The sequence below is a fragment of the Adiantum capillus-veneris genome, chromosome 5 (assembly GCF_014529385.1).
Source record: "Adiantum capillus-veneris isolate H3 chromosome 5, ASM1452938v2, whole genome shotgun sequence".
Classification (NCBI taxonomy): Eukaryota; Viridiplantae; Streptophyta; class Polypodiopsida; order Polypodiales; family Pteridaceae; genus Adiantum; species Adiantum capillus-veneris.
The window spans coordinates 6,064,471-6,087,319 of NC_140935.1; the positions used below are offsets into that span (position 1 = coordinate 6,064,471).

The following is a 22,849-nucleotide window of genomic DNA, read 5'->3' on the forward strand; positions in this document are numbered from 1 at the left end:
CAATTTGAGTGGAGATGATAGATCTGCAATCTACGCATTGAGCTCTTTCCATAGATATGCTACATGATATGGTTTTACCTGCTAGATTTTAAATTCCATTTTGGAGAGACTTTGAATTCAAATAAACTACCCATTTTTCCTGTTTGAATTCAAAAGCTATCCTTTGATTATTTTCTTAATACTAAAGGTTTGAATTCCTTAAACTGCCAAATAAAGAGGCCCTCTTAGACCCCATTCTCTTCCTAATGGAGAGAGAGAGAGAGAGAGAGAGAGAGAGAGAGAGAGAGAGAGAGAGAGAGAGAGAGAGAGAGAGAGAGAGAGAGAGATCTTAGAGTGGATAGCTCATCAACTTGGATAGCGAGGTCTTGGTTCAGAGAGAGAGAGAGAGAGAGAGAGAGAGAGAGAGAGAGAGAGAGCAGGAGTTGAGCATGCATGCAAGTCCACGACCCCACGACTCTAGTAACCAAAAAAGAGGCCTCATTTAAATGGATAATAATTGTTTTTGGACATTTTAATTTGAAAATGTACATTGTCTTGGATTTTCAACATATGCTAGCAAGCACTACTACCCAGCATTTCCTTGGACAACATTTTCAGTGACACCTTAACATGCTTACACCCAGCCAATTTCCAGGGTGGCTTAAGGAATTCTCATACATATTTCTAGAGGATCTTCTGAATTTACCTCCCCCAAGAGATATAGAGCACGAAATAGAAACCTTTTTGGGTAGTGAACCTATTTCCAAAAGGCCCTACAAAATGTCCCTACCTGAAGCCATAGAACTTAAGGAACAACTTCGACAGATTATTGAGCAAAGGTTCACCTGATCGATTATGTCTCCATGGGGAGCACCTATTTTGTACTAGAGAAAGAAGGATGGATCCTTATACATCTGCATAGATTACCGAGGTCTCAATCAAGTATTTATGAGGACAAACACCCTATCCATTGCATCGATGAACTATTGGATACGAAATGTTTACAGAGATTGATCTCAGATCACGATACCAATATATCCCGATCAATGAAGGAGACATTTACAAAACCACATTCAACACTCGATATGGGCACTATGAGTTCATAGTCATGCCCTTTGTCCTTACCAATGCTCCAACAACTTTAATCGGCTCATGTAGGATATATTTTGAGAATAACTAGACAATTTTGTACTGGTATTATTTGATGATATATTGGTCTATTCTAAAGATGCAAAGGAGCATGAGAAACATGTATGCAAAGTATTGAGTCTCCTTCGACAACATCAGTTATATGCCAAGCTCAACAAATGTGTTTTTTGCACCCCCAAAGTCATCTATATTGGATTTATCATATCTTCTAAATGGATTTCAGTGGAACCTACAAAGGTTAAGGACATAATAGAATGGCCACAACTTAAAACTATCAGTGAAATTTGAGGCTTCCTAGGTATTATAGGAAGGTACAATATATTCATTAAGAGTTATGCACTCATTGTTGCACCCTTGACTCAATTACTCAATAAATCATCCAAGCTTACATGGGAGAAAGAGCAAGAAGATTCTTTCCAACAACTAAAACAATAGCTCACTTTTGTTCCCGTACTCAAGCTACCCGATTTCACTCAAGATTTTGAGGTAGAGGGACGGATGCGAGCGGACTCGTCTCATAGGAGGAGTCTTAAATCAAGAAGGCCAACCAGTCACCTTTACTTTCCTAAAATTAAGAATTCATGCGTTGAATTATCCAACTCATGATCTGGAACTTTTAGTTATTATTCATGCTCTCAAGCTGTGGAGACATTATCTTTTGGGATGTCCGTTTCAGCTAATCATTGATCATCAAAGTCTAAAATGGATCTTCTCGCACCCAGCACTCAACATGAGGCAAAGGCATTGGATAGATCTTTTGCAGGAGCATGACTTTTAGTGGTTGCTAATGCTCTCAACAAAAAAGCATTCCTACGGGCCATCTCCATGGCTGACACTCCAATATCAGATAAGGTGAGGGAATCTTTGCAGGAAGATAAATCTTATCTTTAGATTTTACAAATCTTTAGTCAAGAGGACGCAACGGCAAAAGAAGTAGCACTAGTTAAAGACCATTCTATAGAGGATGGCCTTCTTTAATACAAGACTCAACTCTACATTCCTAAGGATGCCTCCCTAAAGCAATTAATCCTTTATGAAGGACATGACACCCCAGTAGCAGGACACCTTGGATATGCAAAAAATCTTAATGCCTTAAGGAAAAGTTAGTTTTGGATAGGAATGAAAGGTGATGTACTTAGTTACATCAGACAATGTATTATGAGGTAATTAGAGTACTCAATGACCAAGCTTACAAACTAAAGCTGTGTGAACACATCAAAGTTCATGATGTATTCCACCCCAACCTTCTAAAAGCCTTACATTCCAAATCCCAATCATGCCTTGGATGATGAACATATTGTAATGCAACAACAAGGCATGCTTGAACTCCAACCAGGTTGTATCCTTGAAACCAGAGAAAGAACCCTTAGGAATAGAGTAATTCGGTTGACATGAGGACATCTCAAATTCTTAAGTTGGGGTAATTGTAACATTTCCAACTGCTATAATAAAAGAAAAATGTATAAGCCCTATTAAAAAAGGCTTGGTTCTGAAAAATCAATGATAACTTGCCCAATTATAGTTTTGTATTTTTGGAATCTTAAGCACGACAATACTATAGTTAGGAATTTTTAAAACTGAATTCGGGTAAAAAATCGACCCTGCTATACCCCCTACAAGTTTTCACAAGTACTTTAATTTGTTAATATAATTGAAAAGTTTTAGTAATCATTAAAGCAGAAGACTTTCATCATAACCTCTCAGATAGTTTTCCAGATATTTACCAATAAAGAAGAAAATAAGTTTGAAAATTAGCAGTGTGGAATTTTAAAGCAGGCAAGTGCTAGGGAGGGTCATCACTACCCTGCCAGAGCTTGATTTAGTAGCAGGTAGCACTACCTTGAGACTGAGGGCTGCTTGAGCTGCAAGAATGTGCAAGATTCAGCCCTTGTGACCTAGTAAAATTATAAATAGGGCCTTAAGCCTCATAAATTCTCTCATACTCAAAATCCTGGCCAAAAATCTCTTGTGCTAAAAAGATACTCCTCAAAAATCACTTACAGAGAAAATTCTCTAGTGATGATTAAGCAAGGTAATTAGTGCTAATCTTAATTAATTAGTGAATGATATTAATTTATGTTTAATTTTTCTAATTAATTTATTAATTAGAAAATATTACATCATTTTCTACTATTAATTACTCTTCTTTATATAATTAGATTATTGATTGCTTAATCTTTAATTATGATTAATAATATAATTAAATATTAGTTCCTATTAGTTTGTAATTGATCAATTTTGAATGAAATTATATCATTTAAGCTTAGATAACTAAAAAATAATTATTAGAGCTTGTTTATATTATTAAGAAGCTGAAAAATTTATATAATAAATTTTTGATTAATTTTAGTATATGTTTAGACAAAAATTCATTGTTTTATAAACTTGATGAAAATTTAGTAAACTAGCTTAAATAAATCACAAGATAATCATCACTAATATATATAAGTGTGAATAAATTTTGATGATTAGAAAAAAAATAGTTAATTTATTTTACAAATTATCCTAGCCTAAAATCTTATTTTTAGCTATAAACTAATCAAATCAATTAGTAAACATGATTAAAAGCTAATGAGATATTTATCAAAAAAAATATAAGTGTAAATAGCTCAATGTAATTAGCTCATAATTAATGAGTTTTTCAAAGTAATTATCTTAGCTTAAAATGCTTGTTTTTTGGTGTAAATTAATTAAGATAAATAGTAAATATGATTAAAAGTTAATGATATATTTATCAAAGAAATATCTAAATATAAATAAATCAAGATAATTAACTCATAATTACATGATTAGTGTAGGTAATTATCTTAGCCTAAATGCATTGATTTGAGGTCTTAAATGGTTGTTTTTTGATGTTTTGACCTTGGATAATTGTTTCTATTCTTAAGGGAGACCTTTCCGTATAGTTCCATTTCAATTTTCTGCACATTTTTTTGTGATGGATCGTGATTTATGTAACTTCCTAGATGGTTGCAGAACTTGATAGAATTGTGCCCCTAGGCGTTGTAATAACTCTCCTTAAGTTGCGTTGCATTCCAGATTCGTTTGGATGTCGAAAAGGCGTGATGACCTAGAGCGGTGAGATTGGATGCAGACTGATTCTCTGACTAAAAAGAGGTTGATTTTCTTTTGTTGTAGTATGAGTAGTCCTCTGAGTTCACTTTGGTGAGATTTACAGTCTCATCAAGTCTCCGTGACCCATCCTGAGTCGCTTCCTTGCATATTGACATTATGTTAGTACAAAAAGCTATGTTGCAGACGTCTGTCGGCGACCCACTAACATTGGCACCATCATCGGGGAAGTCGATCCTTAGGTGGTGAGTGATTTAATGTATAAAAAGAACCCCTCCTAAAGCATTTGACACCCATTCCGCTTACACATAGACAGTAAAGCATCTAAACGTAGGTGTAGTGCTTAGTAGAGATTGGAGTCCGAGACTAGTCAGTGCTACTCCGTATGAGCAAAGAAAACTGTGAGTGAAGTACAAGAGAGTATTTCGTTCTTCGATTTTTCCATGCTTGAAAAGGACCGTTTCACCATACAGTTCGTTGTCATTTTTGTGCTGTTAAATTCATTTATGTTTGTGCATCTATTTTAGTTTATAAGAGTAGGATAAGTAACAATTTACACCATCATTCGGGGGCAAAAGGATCATGGAGAAAATTGTCCAAAACCTTATTTTGGCGCCAAAGACCATAACTCTAAAAAGTTGAAAAATTGATGGTCAGAGCTTCAAAAATGAACCAAACCCAACAAAACCTTCAAAAAGGGGATAGACAAGCTTGCTAGATACATATTGTGCAGAAACTTTCTAATTTATGTGTCCAACATGGATCACGATCCATGTACCTTTCTGAAAAAATGAGCTGAAATTGTTTCCTTTGATTAGAACAGACTCTCAAGCATTAGAACCTTGAATTTGGTCAAAAATAGAGTGCTAAAAGATCATTTAAATCTAGAAATTGGGTGAAGCAAAGCAAAACCTTGAGAATTGAGGAAAATTGGAAAAAAATGAGCTTTTACTTGTACAAATTCAAAAGGGAAGAGAATTCGGTCATGAACTTTTACTTTATCATGACCAGATGCTTCCCAATATTGATCACGATCCATGTACCTGGTAGACATCCGACAGTGAAATTGGACCAATGTACTCCTAATTACTAAGGGAACAAATTTTCCGAAAGGAGCCGCATCAAAAAAGCAAAAGAACCTGATCAAAATACCAAAAAAAGATTTGTTTGCACAAACCGCAAAGCAGACACAAAATCTTGCTTTTGACTTGGAAAAAGTTGGTCAAATCCAAAAAGATTTGGGGAAGAGCACTGTAATGTACCCAACATTTTTCAATAAAAGTATTTTATTTACTTTGCAAATATTTAAGGTTCACATTTTGTTAAGTCATAATGCATTCAAACAGAACGATCGGGTTGAAAATCGGACCTTACAACTATTAATCATGACCCTTATTCACTTGAAAACAATAAGGTTGATGGGAAACTTAAGCCTCAAGATTGTATCTAGAGATAAGAGTTGACTCTTGGGAAAGAAGGAGCAATTTTAGGAAAGGAGGAGTATTTTTAGGAAACAAAGAGGAGGGAGTTAAGTTTAGATTTCTTGTCTTGGAGCCCAAGCTTCTTCTAAAATTGGAGAATTGAAATCTGTTGGAATTAGGGTTGCAGAGAAACACACATAGCTTGGAGAAGATGAAGGAAGCTCAAGGCACACAATAGAGAGTGTGTTACTTAGTGTGCAATGGAAAGATAGATAGCCCTAGAGTGATGGGCGTATATGCAATGCACGGGGGAAAAAACCTCCTAAAGAGGGAAAAAATGCCCTGGCAGTCCTGATGTGTTCACACACATCACTACCACATGTATATGGTAACAAATCCCCCCTGGAGTGATGCGGTGAACAAGAGCTGGCACATGAGTAAAGGGAAGTGCCATGCCCTGAGGACATGATCAGTCCACAAAGGGGAGTAAGCCCAAAGCTTTGCGGAAAGCTTCAATCTTCTCACGAGACAATGCCTTTGTGAAAATATCTGTAAGGTTGTCCTGTGTTGGCACATAAGTCAAGCTGATCTCTCCTGCTGAGATCCTCTCCCTGACATAGTGGTAATGCACCTCAATGTGCTTTGTGAAAGCATGAAAAACTGGGTTCCTCGCAACTACCAGTGCGCTCTGATTGTCAGTGTAGATAGTGTTGGCAGTGTCATGTCCAACACCCAAATCATCCATAAGGTGTCTGAGCCATACACACTCAACCGTACCTCTGAAGACTGCCCTATACTCAGTCTCACAACTCGAAGTGGCCATAGTAGGTTGCTTCTTGCTCAACCATGATATACATGAACTGCCAAGCATGAAACAAAAACCACTTGTGGACACTCGAGTGTCAAAACAACGAGCCCAATCTGAGTCCGAAAAAGAATGTAAGTCTGGCGGCAATGATCCCCCCTTGGGATAAAACAAGACAAGATGTAAAGTGCCACTAAGGTAGCGGAAAATCCTCTTGATAGCCTGCCAATGCTTAGACCCTGGGCTATGCATAAATCTGTTGACCTGTGAGACTGCAAATTGAATATCCGGCCTCGTGTTACATACATAAATGAGGCAACCAATAGCAGTTTGGTAAAGAGTGACATCAGCAGGATCACCAGCATCATGTAGACTCAATTTCAAACCTGTTTCCATGGGAGTGGCAATAGGTTTGCAATCCTCGAGTCCAAACTTACGTAGCAATGTCTCTATGTAACTTTTCTGACACAAGGCAATACCACCATCACACTGCTTAAACTGTATACCCAAGTAATGATGCAACAGCCCCAAATCTTTCATTGAAAGTAGCATTCATATCAACCTTAAATTCAGCAATATGTCTTTCATTTGGTCCAGTGATCAGCAAATCATCAACATAAAGAACCACAATGAGAAGTACATCACCCTCACGCTTTACATACAATGTGCTTTCTGTTGGACTGTTACGAAAGCCTCGTTTAACCAAATGAGTGTCAGCTTTCTCATACCAAGCCCTGGGAGATTGCTTCAACCCATACAAAGACTTCTTACATCTGCACACATTGTCCTCTTGTCCTTTTATGACAAAACCGCGAGGCTGCGTTACATAAACTTTCTCAAATATGTCACCATTCAAGAAAGCAGTAACAATGTCTAATTGATGTACATCCCAACCAAAATGAGCTGCCAATGCACATAGAAAACGCACAGTAGTCATACGACAAGTGGGAGCAAAGGTCTCTTCATAATCTATGCCTTTTTGTTGTGCGTAACCCTTTGCAACAAGTCGAGCCTTATGGTGATCGATCTCACCATCCGGTTTGTGTTTCAACTTGTAAACCCACTTCGTACCAATGGCATTTTTACTAGGAGGCAAATCACATAAAGTCCATGTGTCATTTTTTATAAGTGCATCATATTTTGATTGCATGGCAACCATCCAATTTTGTGAATTTTGTGCTTCATCAAAAGACAAAGGCTCCTCAACATCATGTAAGCTAGACACAGCCAAAGCATAACAATCTGATGCATAAGATGCATGGCAAGAGCCTGAACGAGTACGACTAGACAAAGGTGCATCCAATTTACTGTCACGCAAAGTGTGCACCAGCCATTTTGGCATACCTCTAGCCTGCTCATTTTCAGCCCTTTCCTCATCAAGTACATCATGTACATCTGCATCAGTAATAGGCTGATCTAGAACATTTTCAGAAACCCCCATAGGCTATACATTTGCCTCATTGGAAGTTACATTCGTATTTCCACCATTGAAAAGAGGCAACAAAGTGTCATAAATGTCTTGTGAGGTACATTACTGTCTCTAGTACATGACATCAAGGGCTGAATAGAATCTTCCACAAACACTACATCCCGAGAAACTAAAATACGTTTTGTTTGCAGATGATACAACCTGTAACCTTTTCTTTCAACACTATAACCAACAAAAATACATTTGATAGCCTTATCATCCAATTTTTTGCGCTGCACTTGTGGCACCAAAGCATATTCCAAACAGCCAAAAACACGCATGTGCTCAATAGAAGGCTTTCTATCATGCCATGCTTCATATGGAGTAACAGACTGCAAAGCTTTTGTAATGACCATACATCGTGCCATTTCCGTTAGTGACCTGTTTTTCCTCTCAGCAACACCATTTTGTTGAGGTGTATAAGGCATTGTACATTGGTGTTTTATTCCACGACTAACCAGAAATGCATTAAAATCATGAGACATATACTCCCCCACTCGATCGAAACGGAGGTTGCCCATAGTACATTTCGAAACATTTTCAGCCACAGCCAGAAATTGTTTGAAGCACATAAAAACTTCGGACTTCGCTTTAAGCGGAAATACCCATGCATGCCTGGAGTAATCATCAATGAAAGTCACAAAGTACAGGTAATTGCCCAAGGGCGGAGTTTGCATGGGCCCACAAACATCACTATGCACAAGCTGCAACCTGCATGTGGCCCGAACTGAACCATCCTTTGGAAACTTAGAACGCTGCATCTTACCCAAAATACAGCCTTCACAAACATGTTTGACAGGTGCTTCAAGAGGCGGCAAAGAAGCAATCGTATCAGATTTCTGCAAATGCAGCAAACTAGCAAAATTCAGATGACCAAAACGTGCATGCCAAAGTTTTGCATTTGAAATAGACCTTGAATCTGCAACAGCATTTGAAAAATTCTATCCACACTTGTCATACAAAGTGAGCTTATACAGCCCATGGCACAAAAGGCCAGATGCAACAATTTCATCACCAAAACTGAGATCATGAATTGTACATCTGTCATCCACAAATTTGACTACAAAGTCCAAGTCTAGCAAGTGCGGATACAGACAAGAGATTCTTTTTTATCCCTAGTACATAAAGTGCATCAACAAGTGTGAAGGAACTGCCATTAGTAGCAGTGAGCACAATCTTTCCAACTCCCTGAACTGGATAAGAGGCATTGTTGGCACAAGTGATAGAATTCCCATGAGGGACGAACTCGAGAGAGGTAAACAATTCACGATGTGAGGTAATGTGCTTTGTAGCACCACTGTCGAAATACCACACATGTGAATCTACAGCAACTGACAAGCATGCATCATGGACAACAAGATTGTAAGTGCACTCTGTGCTAAAAGCCCATTCTGCATCAACATCAGCATTACAATCTCCTTTCATAGATGACTCAACAATGGCTGCATTTGTAGTGGAGCCAGCATTTGCAGTGGAACCACCCTCTTTCTTCTTAGCCTCTTTGGCCTTCAACTTAGGACACGACTTGATCAAGTGATCATTAGCTTTATAATAATGGCAACGCATCTTCTTTTTGCCCTTATCACCAGAATTTCCATATGAATTGCTGCCAGCAGAAGCATTAGGAACAGAATTTTTGCTACTCGCAGCATTTTCACAGACAACGCAATCAATGCATGAGCCTGTGCATCCTTTACATCCCAACGAGCTTGTTCTGCCGTAGGCAAAACAACTCTAACAGCAGCAATCCTTGCAGCAAGACCTGCAACATCCTCAACATCTCCTACATCCTGAGAACTAGGACGTACACCAATGTCCTGCACAATATTCCAGACGCCCTTTGACACAAGAACGTGTTGCATCATATAAGCCCACATAGGGTAATTGTCCCCATCCAACCTGTCCTCGGCAGCAAACATCTTGAACACATCTGTGTTGTTGTTATCAACCATGGTAAATGCTGCACTTGATGTGAAAACTGCTCGAAAATAGGAGAAACGAAGGGAGAACAACACGTGCTATATAGCACAAACCGTAGAAGACTATAAGGCACCTGTTATGCAGAAAACAACACTGACAGAAATTCTGCACAAAATGACAAAATTGCCTGTGCAGACATGCCTGTAGTGGAAACGAAGGCCGAAATGAGTCCAAATCGAACGCTCGCCAAAGCTCACTGAAATCGGAGAAAGTGAGCAGGTGTGTCCTGGAGCAACTAGCAAATAAGCCTAGGAGGACGCAACCTGCTCTGATACCAATTGTTGGAATTAGGGTTGCAGTGAAACACACGCAGCTTGGAGAAGACGAAGGAATCTCAAGGCACACAATAGAGAGTGTGTAACTTAGTGTGCAATGGAAAGATAGATAGCCCTAGAGTGATGGGCGTATATGCAATGCACGGGGGGAAAAGACCTTCTAAAGAGGGAAAAAATGCCCAAGCGGTCCTAATGTGTTCACACACATCACTACCACATGTATATGGTAACAAAATCGTGCATCGAAATCCGTGTACGCACAAAACAAAACAAAAATTAAAAATAAATTTGGGAGCCACGAGTGTACGCGAACTTAGCCCTCTATTCATAGCTGGCCTTGAGAGCCTATATAAAGACCCCTCTCCCCTCACTTTCAAAACATAGACACACACTCTGAGAAGCGGAAGCTCCCTTGCTTTGACGTTGGAGTTACCTTCTCTCCTTCAACCTCTCTCCCTCGAGCTCTTACCTTCAAGCCATCTCCATCTCCAAGTATTTCTCTACCATCGTCGTGTTGCCCTTGGAATTCTGGAGTTCTCTTCTCTCTTTCCCTCTTCTCTACATCGATACAATGGCCCCAAATCTCGTGACTCAAAGGTCGAAGGACGCTCATGTCACTCCACCTCCAAGGAAGATGCAAAGAAAGGCATCAACTACTCCAAACGTTGCTCAAGCGGAGGTATTGGTTGCGGAAGAAGTCGAAGTCGTCCAATCTCGAACACGGGAGGTAATCGAACATATTGCTAATCCGGTAAGACAAATTTATAATTCTGCATTGCTATTCATCTTTGACTTGGGAAGCTAAGCATAGTGAACCCTTTAAACTGTCCAAGAAACGTGATACTATCACAAGAAACAAATATATGTTTTCATAGATTAGTGAAAGAACTATTTGATAAATTGTCATTGTTTGTTGAATTGTTATTGCTTGATAAAATTATTATTGTTTCATAAGTGTTACTGGTTGATATGAAGAGTTGGTTGATCATGTTTGAAGAATCATTTAAAGAGAATAATTGTTGAAAGAATATATTTTGTTCTCGCGGGTAGCGAGATGATTCCATGATTAGCAGAGATTAAGCTGAGGTTATCAGCTCTCTTTTGTTCCTCGCGGTTAGCGGGATGTCTCGCAGGTAGCGGGGTGCCTGGCGGTTAGCAAGATGCCTCGCGATTAGCGGGATGCCTCGTGGTTAGCAAGATGCCTCGCGGGTAGCAGGATGCCTCGCGGTTAGCGAGATGGGAAGGTTGCGCAATTTGCGGTTAGCGAATAAATCCTTTGCAAAGGCTCTGTTGGTTAGACAGCAAAAGTCCGCGGGTAGTGGCAACTCATGAGAAATTGGAAAAGTTATTTTGGTTGAATAATAGGACTGCCTTCATTAGGCCTTTTTTGAATTGTTTTGGTATTGTTTGAAGGTTCTTTTGTTCCTCGCGGTTAGCGGGATGTCTCGCAGGTAGCGGGGTGCCTGGCGGTTAGCAAGATGCCTCGCGATTAGCGGGATGCCTCGTGGTTAGCAAGATGCCTCGCGGGTAGCGGGATGCCTCGCGGTTAGCGAGATGGGAAGGTTGCGCAATTTGCGGTTAGCGAATAAATCCTTTGCAAAGGCTCTGTTGGTTAGACAGCGAAAGTCCGCGGGTAGTGGCAACTCATGAGAAATTGGAAAAGTTATTTTGGTTGAATAATAGGACTGCCTTCATTAGGCCTTTTTTGAATTGTTTTGGTATTGTTTGAAGGGCTATATAAAAGAACCTGTGTTTGGAATTAATTAAGGAACATTGTTTGTATATATAAAATAGTGTGGTAGTAATTAGAAAACAAGCTAAAAAGTGTGAGTGTGGCGTGGAAAGTGGGGGTTGGCTCAGGTTGCCAATCAAGGATGGGTGGTCTCGATTAGTTGACAAACTCTCCACTCCCTCTTATAAGAGAAGTGAAATTAGAGACTCGTTGTGCTAAGAGTCGAGATGACCCAAATCTAAGTGACATAAAATTACTATTTAGTTTAGACTAAGTCTCAAATCATATTTATGGTCTATGGATGGCGGCCGTGCCTCTTAAACGTGGGAAAAAAGGTGTTGTTTATTAATTCTAAATATGTCAATGGGATTTCATCTTTATGTTAGGAAACATCTTCATTAGAATCCTAAATTTATTGACCTGGCTTGTGGCGTATGAACCTTATAACCACGTAAATGATGGATAGAGGACTTTCTCTCTTCTGTTGCTCGTATCTTTACTTTGTGGAAACAGAGTAGGGTGTCGTCGATGGAAAAGGAGAATAAAGGAAGGTCATCTATCAAGTAGCCCCAATCTTTTCGAGGTTGGGGACCTCACAATTGGTATCAGAGCCTAGGTTAAAAATATTTAGTTGTCTACTTCAAGCTTCCTCATGTGTATGGTTACTATACCCATTATCCGACTCTTAGAGATATTATGCTATGTTGATTGATATGTACCATAGTTATGATCGAAACCTATATTATATTTTTTCATGAAGAGATATTTCGTAGACCCCTATATGACATTTTGATGATTTTATGACTAGAAGAATGAGTTGTTTTCCTACAAAGAAATAGTTTGATTGGTTAAGTCATGAAAGTGAGTTTTTTGGAGGATTGAATGAGCCATGACTGGTTAAGTCATGTGATTGGAAAACCCATTGACTGGTCGATGAGATAATCATGAATGGTTAAGTCATGTGACTAAGTTTGATGGATTGGTTAAGTCAAGATTGGTTAGGTCATGTGATTGAGATAGATATGACTGGTTAAGTCATATGACTAAGTTTTGATGGAGTGGTTAAGTCAAGATTGGTTTAGGTCATGTGATTGAGTTGTAATGAATCAGATAAGTAATGATTGGCTAAGTCATACGATTGAGCTTTTAGTGGACTAGATTGATTTGAGTTATTATAAACATTGATGTACACTCAGGGGAATCCTCAAATCACTTCTACATGGTAAAACCCTCAGAATGATGCTATCTATACGGAGATTCAGGAGAAGAAGTTGTTGCTCAAACAAACGCAAACACCTTCTTTTAAAGGAGAGGGTGATGATATTGAGAAAGATGCATAAGTATGGATTGAAGTTATGGATCATTACTTCTCTGTTGCAAGGACCACACCTGCAAATCAAGCGATGTTAGGGATGTTTTGTCTCTCAAGGGAAGCAAAATTATGGTGGAAACAACATTGCCATGACATGGGAGTGTTAGAGAACTCTTAGAGTTGGTGGGAGATCAAACAAGCGGTGAAGGAAAGATACTTACCTCCTACCCATTAAGTGATAAAGATGAACGAGTTCTTTAGCTTGAAACAATACAGTTTATCCTTGGAAGAGTACTACTCAAAGTTTGTAAGACTAAGATGTTATGCACCATCAATGACCATAGAGGAGCAGGTAGATCACTTTTGCCAAGGTTTAAGAGAATCAATTATCTCGCCATTGGAAGCCCTGACCTATCACTATACAAGATGCTTTACTACGAGTTAAACCTTTGATGAAGGAACAAGGGATTATAAGAAGAATCAAACAGAATCAAAGATTCAATGATAGACAACCACAAAGTGTTTATGCCGCAACCATGCAAGATTCTCAACGCCTGAATGTTCGATGCTTTGAATGTGGAGAGTTGGGACATTATCGTAACACTTGTTCACAACTGACTAATGGAACAGCAATAGCAAGTGAAGCATACTAAAGACATCACCCTTTTTGACATAATGATGGTCGCTAGTAATTAGAGTAGGAGTATCCTCACTTTTCCTCGAGATGAGGACATCTCAAATCCCTAAGTTGGGGAGATTGTAATGTATCCAACATTTTTCAATAAAAGTATTTCATTTACTTTGCAAATATTTAAGGTTCACATTTTGTTAAGTCATAATGCGTTCAAACGGAACGTTCGGATTGAAAATCGGACCTTAGAACTATTAATTATAACCCTTATTCACTTGAAAACAATAAGGTTGATGGGAAACTGAAATCTCAAGATTGTATCTAGAGATAAGAGTTGACTCTTGGGAAAGAAGGAGCAATTTTAGGAAAGGAGGAGTATTTTCAAGAAAGAAAGAGGAGGGAGTTAAGTTTAAAGTTCTTGTCTTGGAGCCCAAGCTTCTTTTAAAATTGGAGGATCGAAATTGTGCATCGGAATCCGTGTACATACGTGAACTTAGTCCTCTATTCATAGCTGGCCTTGAGAGCCTATATAAAGACCCCTCTCCCCTCACTTTCAAAACACAGACACACACTCTAAGAAGTGGAAGCTCTCTTGCTTTGACGTTGGAGTTACCTTCTCTCCTTCAACCTCTCTCCCTCAAGCTCTTACCTTCAAGACATCTCCATCTCCAAGTCTTTCTCTACCATCGTCGTGTTGCCCTTGGAATTCTAGAGTTCTCTTCTCTCTTTCCCTCTTCTCTACATCGATACGATGGCCTAGAAGTGACTGACTCAAAGCTCGTGACTCAAAGGTCGAAGGACGCTCATGTTGCTCCACCTCCAAGGAAGATGCAGAGGAAGGCATCAACTACTCCAAACGTTGCTCAAGAGACAAATCTGCTATATTTTGACCTAATTTTTGCTTAATTGGTAAATATCTGTAAAATATATGGGAGGCCTTTAGTAAAGTCTATGCTTAAATGATTACTGCAACCATTCAAATTTTCTTATTTACATTGAATCTTTCGGAAGGACTAGCGGGGTGAGTTTTTCTCCAAATTTAATTCTAAAAATTTCTAGCCCGGGGTTTGTTGTGCTTAAGATTCCAAAAATACCATTTTTTTATTACTTTTGAGATAGTGTTTTTAACTTATTGGATGACCAATGATTTCTCCTAAAGCTTTGAGTTCAATCCATTAGCTTGAAAGGTGGAGACCTTACAATATACATGTATGTTGTAATAGCTAAGCCGTTGTATGTCCTCATTGCTAAGTTTAAATGGATAGAAGAATGCGAGCAGCCTTTTCACAAGTTGAAGCAGCAACTAATTTCTGCTCCAATTTTGCAAGCCTCTAAGTGGAGCAAAATCTTTTATGTTCATGTTGATGCATCAGCCTACGCCATAGGATGCATATTAGCCCAACCAGGAGAGAAGAGAATGGATTTTCCCATTTGCTACTCTAGTAGGTAGTTGAATAACGCAGAAAAAATTTATACCACTACTAAGAGAGAAGGTCTAGGAATGATATATGCTGTCAAAAAATTTAGACACTACCTTCTTGCAAACAAGTTTGTTTTCTACGTAGATCACCAAGCACTATTATATCTGGTCAACAAACCTTGCAACATTGGAAGGATTGTTCGATGGTTCATACTCTTGCTTGAGTTTGATTTCACAGTAGTCGTAAAAAAGGGGACTACACACACACACACACACACGAGCCGATCATCTTTCAAGACTGTTTCATGGGGAAGCACCTAAAGGTATTGATGATGATCTTCGAGATTCGTACATGTTTAACATCGAAATGGTTCCAAGGTGGAGTGAAGAGGTTATCCCTCTATTCACAATCAAATCATTACAGGTGGAAAGACCACCATCAATAATCCATCGACGAACAAGAAATCTCCAGCTTTTAGCAGGACGACTGTACAAGCACAATAAGGATGGGATTTTGAGACTATGTGTACAGCCCAAAGAATAAAAAAACTACCTCAAACAAGCTCACATACAACATACGGGGTTTCACAATGGGGAAACGCAATCATACCAAAGGCTAAAGAGACTGGGAGTCTATTGGCAAAACATGGAACACAATGTCCATACTTATGTAAAATCATGTGATATCTGCACAAAACAACCTCCAGTAGACATGCCACCCTGTTTCTAGTAGTACAAGCACCCAAATGGAGCACTCACATAATTGAGTACTTAAGAAATAAGACCTTCCTTGAGGGATGGGGCAAGCCAAAAAAAAGAACCATAGAAGAAGAGCCCAAACACTATTTGCTAATTGCAAACCAACTGTATAAGAGAGGAAAGGATGAACAACTATGATTGTGTGCTACAGAAAGCGAATATTACGTTATCCTAGAACAAGCTCACTCAGGCCAGCTAGGGGGACAGTTCTCTATTGACAAAGCGGCAAAGCTAATACTTCACTCAGGTATATGGTGGCCAACCCTGTTTGGAGATGCAAAGGCCTATGTCAAACGATGTGATAAATGTCAAAGCACAAAACCACCCAAACGAAGAGATGAAATGCCTTTACGACCAATGATGGGTACACGTGCTTTTGCCAAATGGGCCATTGACTTTATCGGCCCCATAATACCGTCAGCATATAGGTCGCATGCACAATACATCATAGTCGCAATCGATTATATGACCAAATGGGCAGAAGAGAAGGCAACACAGAAAAATGATGCACGGACTACGGCTCAGTTCCTTTTTGAACATATCTTAACAAGATATGGTCTACCCATTGAAATAGTGAGTGATAGGGGAACACACTTCCTAAACCATGTCATTCAAATCCTCCTTGATGTACTCATGGTGGTCCATCGCAAATCAGTACCCTATCACCCACAAGCTAACGGACAAGCCAAAAGCACAATCAAAATCTTATGCACGGTGCTCACCAAAATAGTCTGCAACTCAAGAAATGATTGGGATCATAAGCTACACACTGCATTATGGGCGTACAGAGTAGATTTAAAAACCTCCATCAGGACGACTCCTTTCAACCTAGTATTTAGGATTAATGTGATTCTATCCATGGAACTCCTAATTAAAACACTATGAGTCACAACACAATTAGTATGGACTGTTGTGGGAGAGACTAGACACACTGGAGCAATTAGATGAGACGAGAATGACAGCAATATCTCGGATATATGCTCAAAAGAAAAAAAATGAAGGCTTTCCATGATCAGCATGTGATCAGCAAGGAGTTCCAAAAAGGGGATTACGTTTTAATGTATACCCTCAAAAAACACTCTAAAAAACTAAAAAAGCAAGGGATGGGGCATTTTGTAATACATGATATATCACAAAGTGGCACCATCAAGCTTGCAACATTAGAAGGTGAGGAGATGCGTAATTGGACAAGTGGCTGCAGATTAAAGAAATATCTCTTCCACTGACACCAAAAGAACTTGACATAATACATGCAGCAGATCAACGGAGAAATCAAGCCCATGACATTCAAGAACAGGCACATCAGGAAGCCAAAATTAGAATATTAAAGCGAAAGAAGCGAGCAAACTTTCAAAAAAATGACCAACAAAATGATTGTATCGATTTTATTCTGCTAACATCCATACAAACGGCGGATACATGGTTAGGTGGCACGAATTTACGCATTATGCTGCAACTTGCAGATGGTACCACAGAGCATGCCTTAATAGACACTGGAGCAAGAGAAAATTTTGTTAATTACTCCACTTTCAAGAAATTAACAAAGGAACATCTAATGCCAAATAGAATGGGGTTCAAAGTGACAAACAAAGGCACGGACATGTGAATTTAACAATAACTGTTGATGGAACAGTTTATTCTCATCAATTTCATGTGGTCAAGGATAAGGATCTTAATGAAGCAATTATTACGGGAGTGCCATGGATGCGTAGTTATCAAGCCACACGGAACTCGTAGGCTAATACCTTGCAGCTCAGACAAGAGGACCAATCTTTCGCCACATCCTTTGTACAATTAGACCATGTATGGGAACCTCTCCAATCACCACCTGCTCCAATCTAGCAATGTTTGCCGTTGGAGATGAGTGAAATCTGGGTTAAAAAGTCCATCATGCAAACCAATCTCTAGGAATAATGGATACAAAAACAAAAAAACAATGCAATCCCCCCCATGATGCATCAACATAAATTCGACCTCCAACCTAGGCCAATCCAATATCAACATCGAACAAGCAAAACAGGTCAAGTGGTTATGGAAACCAAAACAACGTAGCTCACTGGATGCCTTACCAATGAAGACCACATCCAAGCTATTTCAGTTGCGACGAAAAAAACAGAGCTTGCAACCACAAAACAAGGTAAAGTCACAACTTCAGGAGGCCACTGTCAAACAAAGAGCGCGTCTGCTACAATTACTTCTTTTTGGACCACGTAGCTTCACCATAACCTCACCATCAAAATCCATTGAACTTATTGTTCAGAACCCATCTCTTGCACAACATTTTGTTACCACATGCATATCCTCAATTCACATCATAGAGCCACAATATACGGCTATGCATAGACACATACTTCGTTCCCATGCACTCTAACACATGTTCGTCTTGGACGACTCACTCTAGGAAGGGGGGGAAAATGCAGCAAGATCATCGTTTTGTATATATTATCATCATTTCTTTTTCCTTTCTTTTCCTTTAACGAGCTTTTCAGAGCCTTATAAACCCTTAGCCAACATAATCATGAGCTATACTGACACCATCTAAATATCGGGTTAAGAATATGTATGTATGAGAGATTACACTAATTTTGGCTAGTTTTTGGCCAAATAATAATAATTGTAAATAATTTTCCTTTACTAAAAAGCTAAAAATGACAGATAATCAACAAAAATTGATAAGTCGAGCCAAGAAAGTTGGAATTGACTTTTGAAAGCAAAGACCAAAACTTCAAAGCAAGGGCTTCAAACATGGCAAATATGGAAAGGTTTGGAGGCACTCCTGGAATCATATGCAGGACAGGGGTGGTTACAGGCCAATGGAAGCACTCCTAGAATCATATGTGGGACAGGGGTTATTTTTTACCCTTCTCGAGGGGGCAGGGAGGGGGGGGGGGGGGGTCACTATGTATCAATTGTGTATATCACGTGCGTTCAAGGACTATTTTTAAAACTCCTTACCTGTGAATGTTTTACTAGTAAAATACACCCTTTTCCTATTCAGTTTGTAAATTTTTTTCCCAATTCCATTTTACAGTACCCTTTCATATGTGAAAATGTAAATAAAAAAAACCCTTCTGCTGCACTCACGTGATAGTCACATAACTATTAAGTGACCCCCGCGAGCTGGACCTGGCATATATGTAGCCAACGTAGGATATGGAATATGATTTATCATAGGCCCACTTGGATAAGGGATCGAGAATGACACTCGTAGAGCATATGCTATTGGTATAATCGGAGGTGTAGGAGCCATGTGTGCATAAGTGTCTATAGGCACGTACATTTGAGGTCCAGTGGTAGGTACTATGCCACTAGGTAGCGGTACTACACTAGCCCTAGAAGTCATGAGTACATTCTCTGTCAGGTCCATCACTAAAGTAGACGCCGCGGTTTCTTTCAGAGGAAGTTGAGCCAAACTAGGAAAACTAAAGTTGTTGTTCGTGGGCAACTCCACACAAAACAACATATGAGGGGTCCATGGGACTCACCATAGGAGTCTCCATTTGTGATAGAGTGGGCTGTTTTGCCTTGCTTGTATCCATAAATCTCATGGGGCTAGTTGAGGGTACGTTTATGCCGCAATTTTGCCTCTCCGAGTGGATGATGCCATGGATGACATTACATAGAATTTTTTCTTGCTCCTCAATATTAATGGCACTAGATGTAGATTGTACAATCTCTATCCAACCTGCATATGGTAGGAGTGGCCAGAGTATAGATCCGTCAACATCTCAATGTGGAGGTTATATTTGCAAATTTCATTAAGGAATAACCCTTCTAGACTTGACATGTTGGAGGTCCTTTGTGAGGCGGAAGCAATGTTACTCCTCATGGTTTTGTCCTCATGGTCCATACTTTAGAGGGAACTTCCAAGGGAGGTAGCTCAGTAGGGCTTGCATTGAAGGAGGTAGGAAGAATATCCACATGGACACTCTCAGAGGGTGTGGGGTTCATGTGAGATGTGAACAGATAATCTACTTCCCCACCCCCTTCATACACTTCATTGGCCTTGGGTTCGGAGTGGGTAGCTCTACTAAATGTCTCCATAAAATGGCTAAACATGCTAGCACTGGGCTATGGAGCCCCAATGGACGCGTGTCCTTCTTCCTCAGAGTTTTGTAAAGGATAACCTTCCATCACGTGTAAGTCAAAGAAAGAGTCAGTAGCTACTAGGTGGGGGTGTTAAGTAGTACTGCCTTGGGTTCTTGCCAAGGGCCTAGAGCCTAATATGGAGGGATAATGGGTGCCCGTGTAAACAAAGGCTCTCTCTATATGCTCGTTCTCTAGCACACGACCAGAGCGCAGGTGCATGTGACCTTGACACCCTAGAAGTGTTGGAGAGTGCCCGTGAAGGCCACTCACCTAGTTTTTTGGGTGTTTTACAACCCTATTTTACTCTCAAATTTCTGATTTTTTGTTCTTTTTTTTTTACCAAGCTATGGAATATTGTGTCTGATAGCTCAAAATGAGCATCTCGTTCAAGGAGATGTGGTGTGCTTTACAACACAAGATTTGGTTACTTTACACCCTGAGAATTCTCAAAATAGTCTATTTCTAGTTGGAAACAAGGTTTAAAATGGAAAGTCCAAGAATGCAAGTGTGAAGGGAGGGTGGAGGACTTGTCTCACATGTCCTCACTCTCTCTTGTGGGGGTAGACTATATATATAGTCTTGGGTCTATACTATATCATAAGATTGAGGATTGAGGCTTGGGCTTAGACTTGGGCTGCTTTGGCTTGGGGAACGATCCCGATCATTCCTTTAATACATGCTTTTCTTTCTTTTTCTCTCTTTTTTTTATTTTTTGCGGGTTTTTATTTTTATTTTTATTTTCTTTTTTAAATTTAAGGATAAGGTTTTCGGATATGTCTATGTGGTCGTTGGCCGCATGCGCACGAAGCTGCATGTGGCTGTGGCCGCACACAGATCTGCGTGATGCACATAGAACTGAGCGATTGCGTGGTGGACCTAATAGAACAAGAACAAAATGGAACTATAGAATAGAGCTAACACATTGGAGAACTAACATAGTAAAACTAAAACAAAGCTGGCAGAACCAGTGAACGAAGCTTAACAAGGCTTAACAAAATTGAACAGAGCTTAACTGAACAAAATAGTACATAGCTTCATTAGGAAGAGAATGGGGTCTAGGAGGACCTCTTTATTGAACGAAGCCTAACAAGGCTTAACAAAATTGAACAGAGCTTAACTGAACAAAATAGTACATAGCTTCATTAGGAAGAGAATGGGTTCTAGGAGGACCTCTTTATTTGGCAGTTTAAGGAAGTCAAACCTTTAGTTTTAAGACAGTAGTCAAAGGACAGCTTTAAATTCAAACAGGCAAAATGGCTAGTTTATTGAATTCAAAATTTTCCCCAAAATGGAATTTAAAATCTAGCAAGTAAAACCATATCATGTAGCACATCTATGGAAAGAGCTCAACGCATAGATTGCAGATCTATGATCTCCGCTCAAATCAGCGATCATATATGGGAGTTATGGAAGGCCAAAAATCATAAAATTATCCACCTCCTCTTTTGGGGGAAAAGTGCATCCTTTGACCACTCTTACACATCTCTTACACACCCACCATTCTTGCACACATGGTGTGTGCCTATTCATCAAAATATAAATACCTCCATAAGCTCATGGCAAATAAAGAGGCCCTCCTACACCCCATCCTCTTCCTAATGAATAGAACAAAACTTTTTTGCCATTCCTAATAGACTTGTACCAAAAGTGCACACATGCACCTTCCTCTACCTTTCCTACATGCACTGAGTGACTTCACAAGGCAACACAGAGTGCTTCTCGAGCTTGTTGCGAGAAAACTCCCCAAAAATGGTGCCAAAAATGTGCGTTGTTGCAATGCTCTCTCTCTCTCTCTCTCTCTCTCTCTCTCTCTCAAGCATACACACACATACTCTCGTGAGCACACAATGGAGAAGGAGATGGAGATAGGGCAAGATGTCAAGACAAGGGTTTTATAGGGGCAAGGCCCAAACCTAAGGACTAGGACGTCACGGACTACAACCAGGGGCCGGGCTAGACAATGTGGACAGGGGATCCATCTAGGGCAAGGGGCTAGGAGCCCGCCTATATAATGGGGGGTTGGGAGGAGGGTCCTATGGTCTAGCATCCCTAGTTCTTACATTGATATCAGAGCTCAGGCGGGAGAGCTATGGCGGAAGGGAACCTTGCATGGCTTCTTGCTCTCTTGCATGCCTCGCATGAGGGAGAAGGAGCAACCGCCGCAGGAAGACTGCGCGGGCACGGCCACTTAGCAGACGAGGTCGAAGGCCGATGGTTGAGAGCCGTGTGCAAGCACCCCTAGGAGGGGGAAGCGAGGTGAGGTCGGTCACCTCCAAAGCTCTCGCAAAGTGGCTCTACGGGTTTGCAGACGGCGGGGGAGTCTTTTACATCATGGGGCCGCAGGTCGTTGACCATTGCATGATGCAGCAACAATGCGGCTTCTTCTTGCGCAGTCGCTCGCCCACTACCATTGCTTTTTTTCCTTTGTTTTCCACTTGGGGGGGCTGCCCATAGTCAAACGGTGGCTATTCTTCAAGGATTTGGATGGGCATTCACACCCCCCCATTCAAAAAGCTCCAGGATAAGCGGCACAACAAGCTTCGAACGTTGCACCTCGATGATGAGACACCGTAGCCACCGCCAAGGGCGCCATGAGTTGCAGAAAGTTTTCTCAGGTGCATATTTTTTATGTTTTCAAGTCTTTTTCCGGATCTCATGCACGAACGTGCTATCGAGGATAGTAAGCATCGATAAGGCAACCAAGGATTAAGTGAGGGTCGGGGCGGCAAGTTGAAGGCAACAAACAAACCATGCAAA

The 22,849-nt window shown here is 40.1% G+C and overlaps 1 protein-coding gene across 3 annotated transcripts in view; it reads right to left on the reverse strand.

Moving 5' to 3' along the window:
• Positions 1-22,849, reverse strand: part of LOC147456823 (uncharacterized) — a 132,616-nt gene that overhangs the window by 69,789 nt on the left and 39,978 nt on the right. The window contains exon 3 of one of the 3 annotated variants that reach the window (XR_015188037.1): positions 5,015-5,243. The exons of 1 other annotated variant lie outside the window; for it this stretch is intronic. The gene's annotated coding sequence lies outside the window, so the exon portion shown is untranslated. Of the gene's footprint in view, positions 1-5,014; positions 5,340-22,849 lie in introns of those variants that run through there. One more of the 3 variants, XR_015188034.1, reaches the window with a different exon arrangement.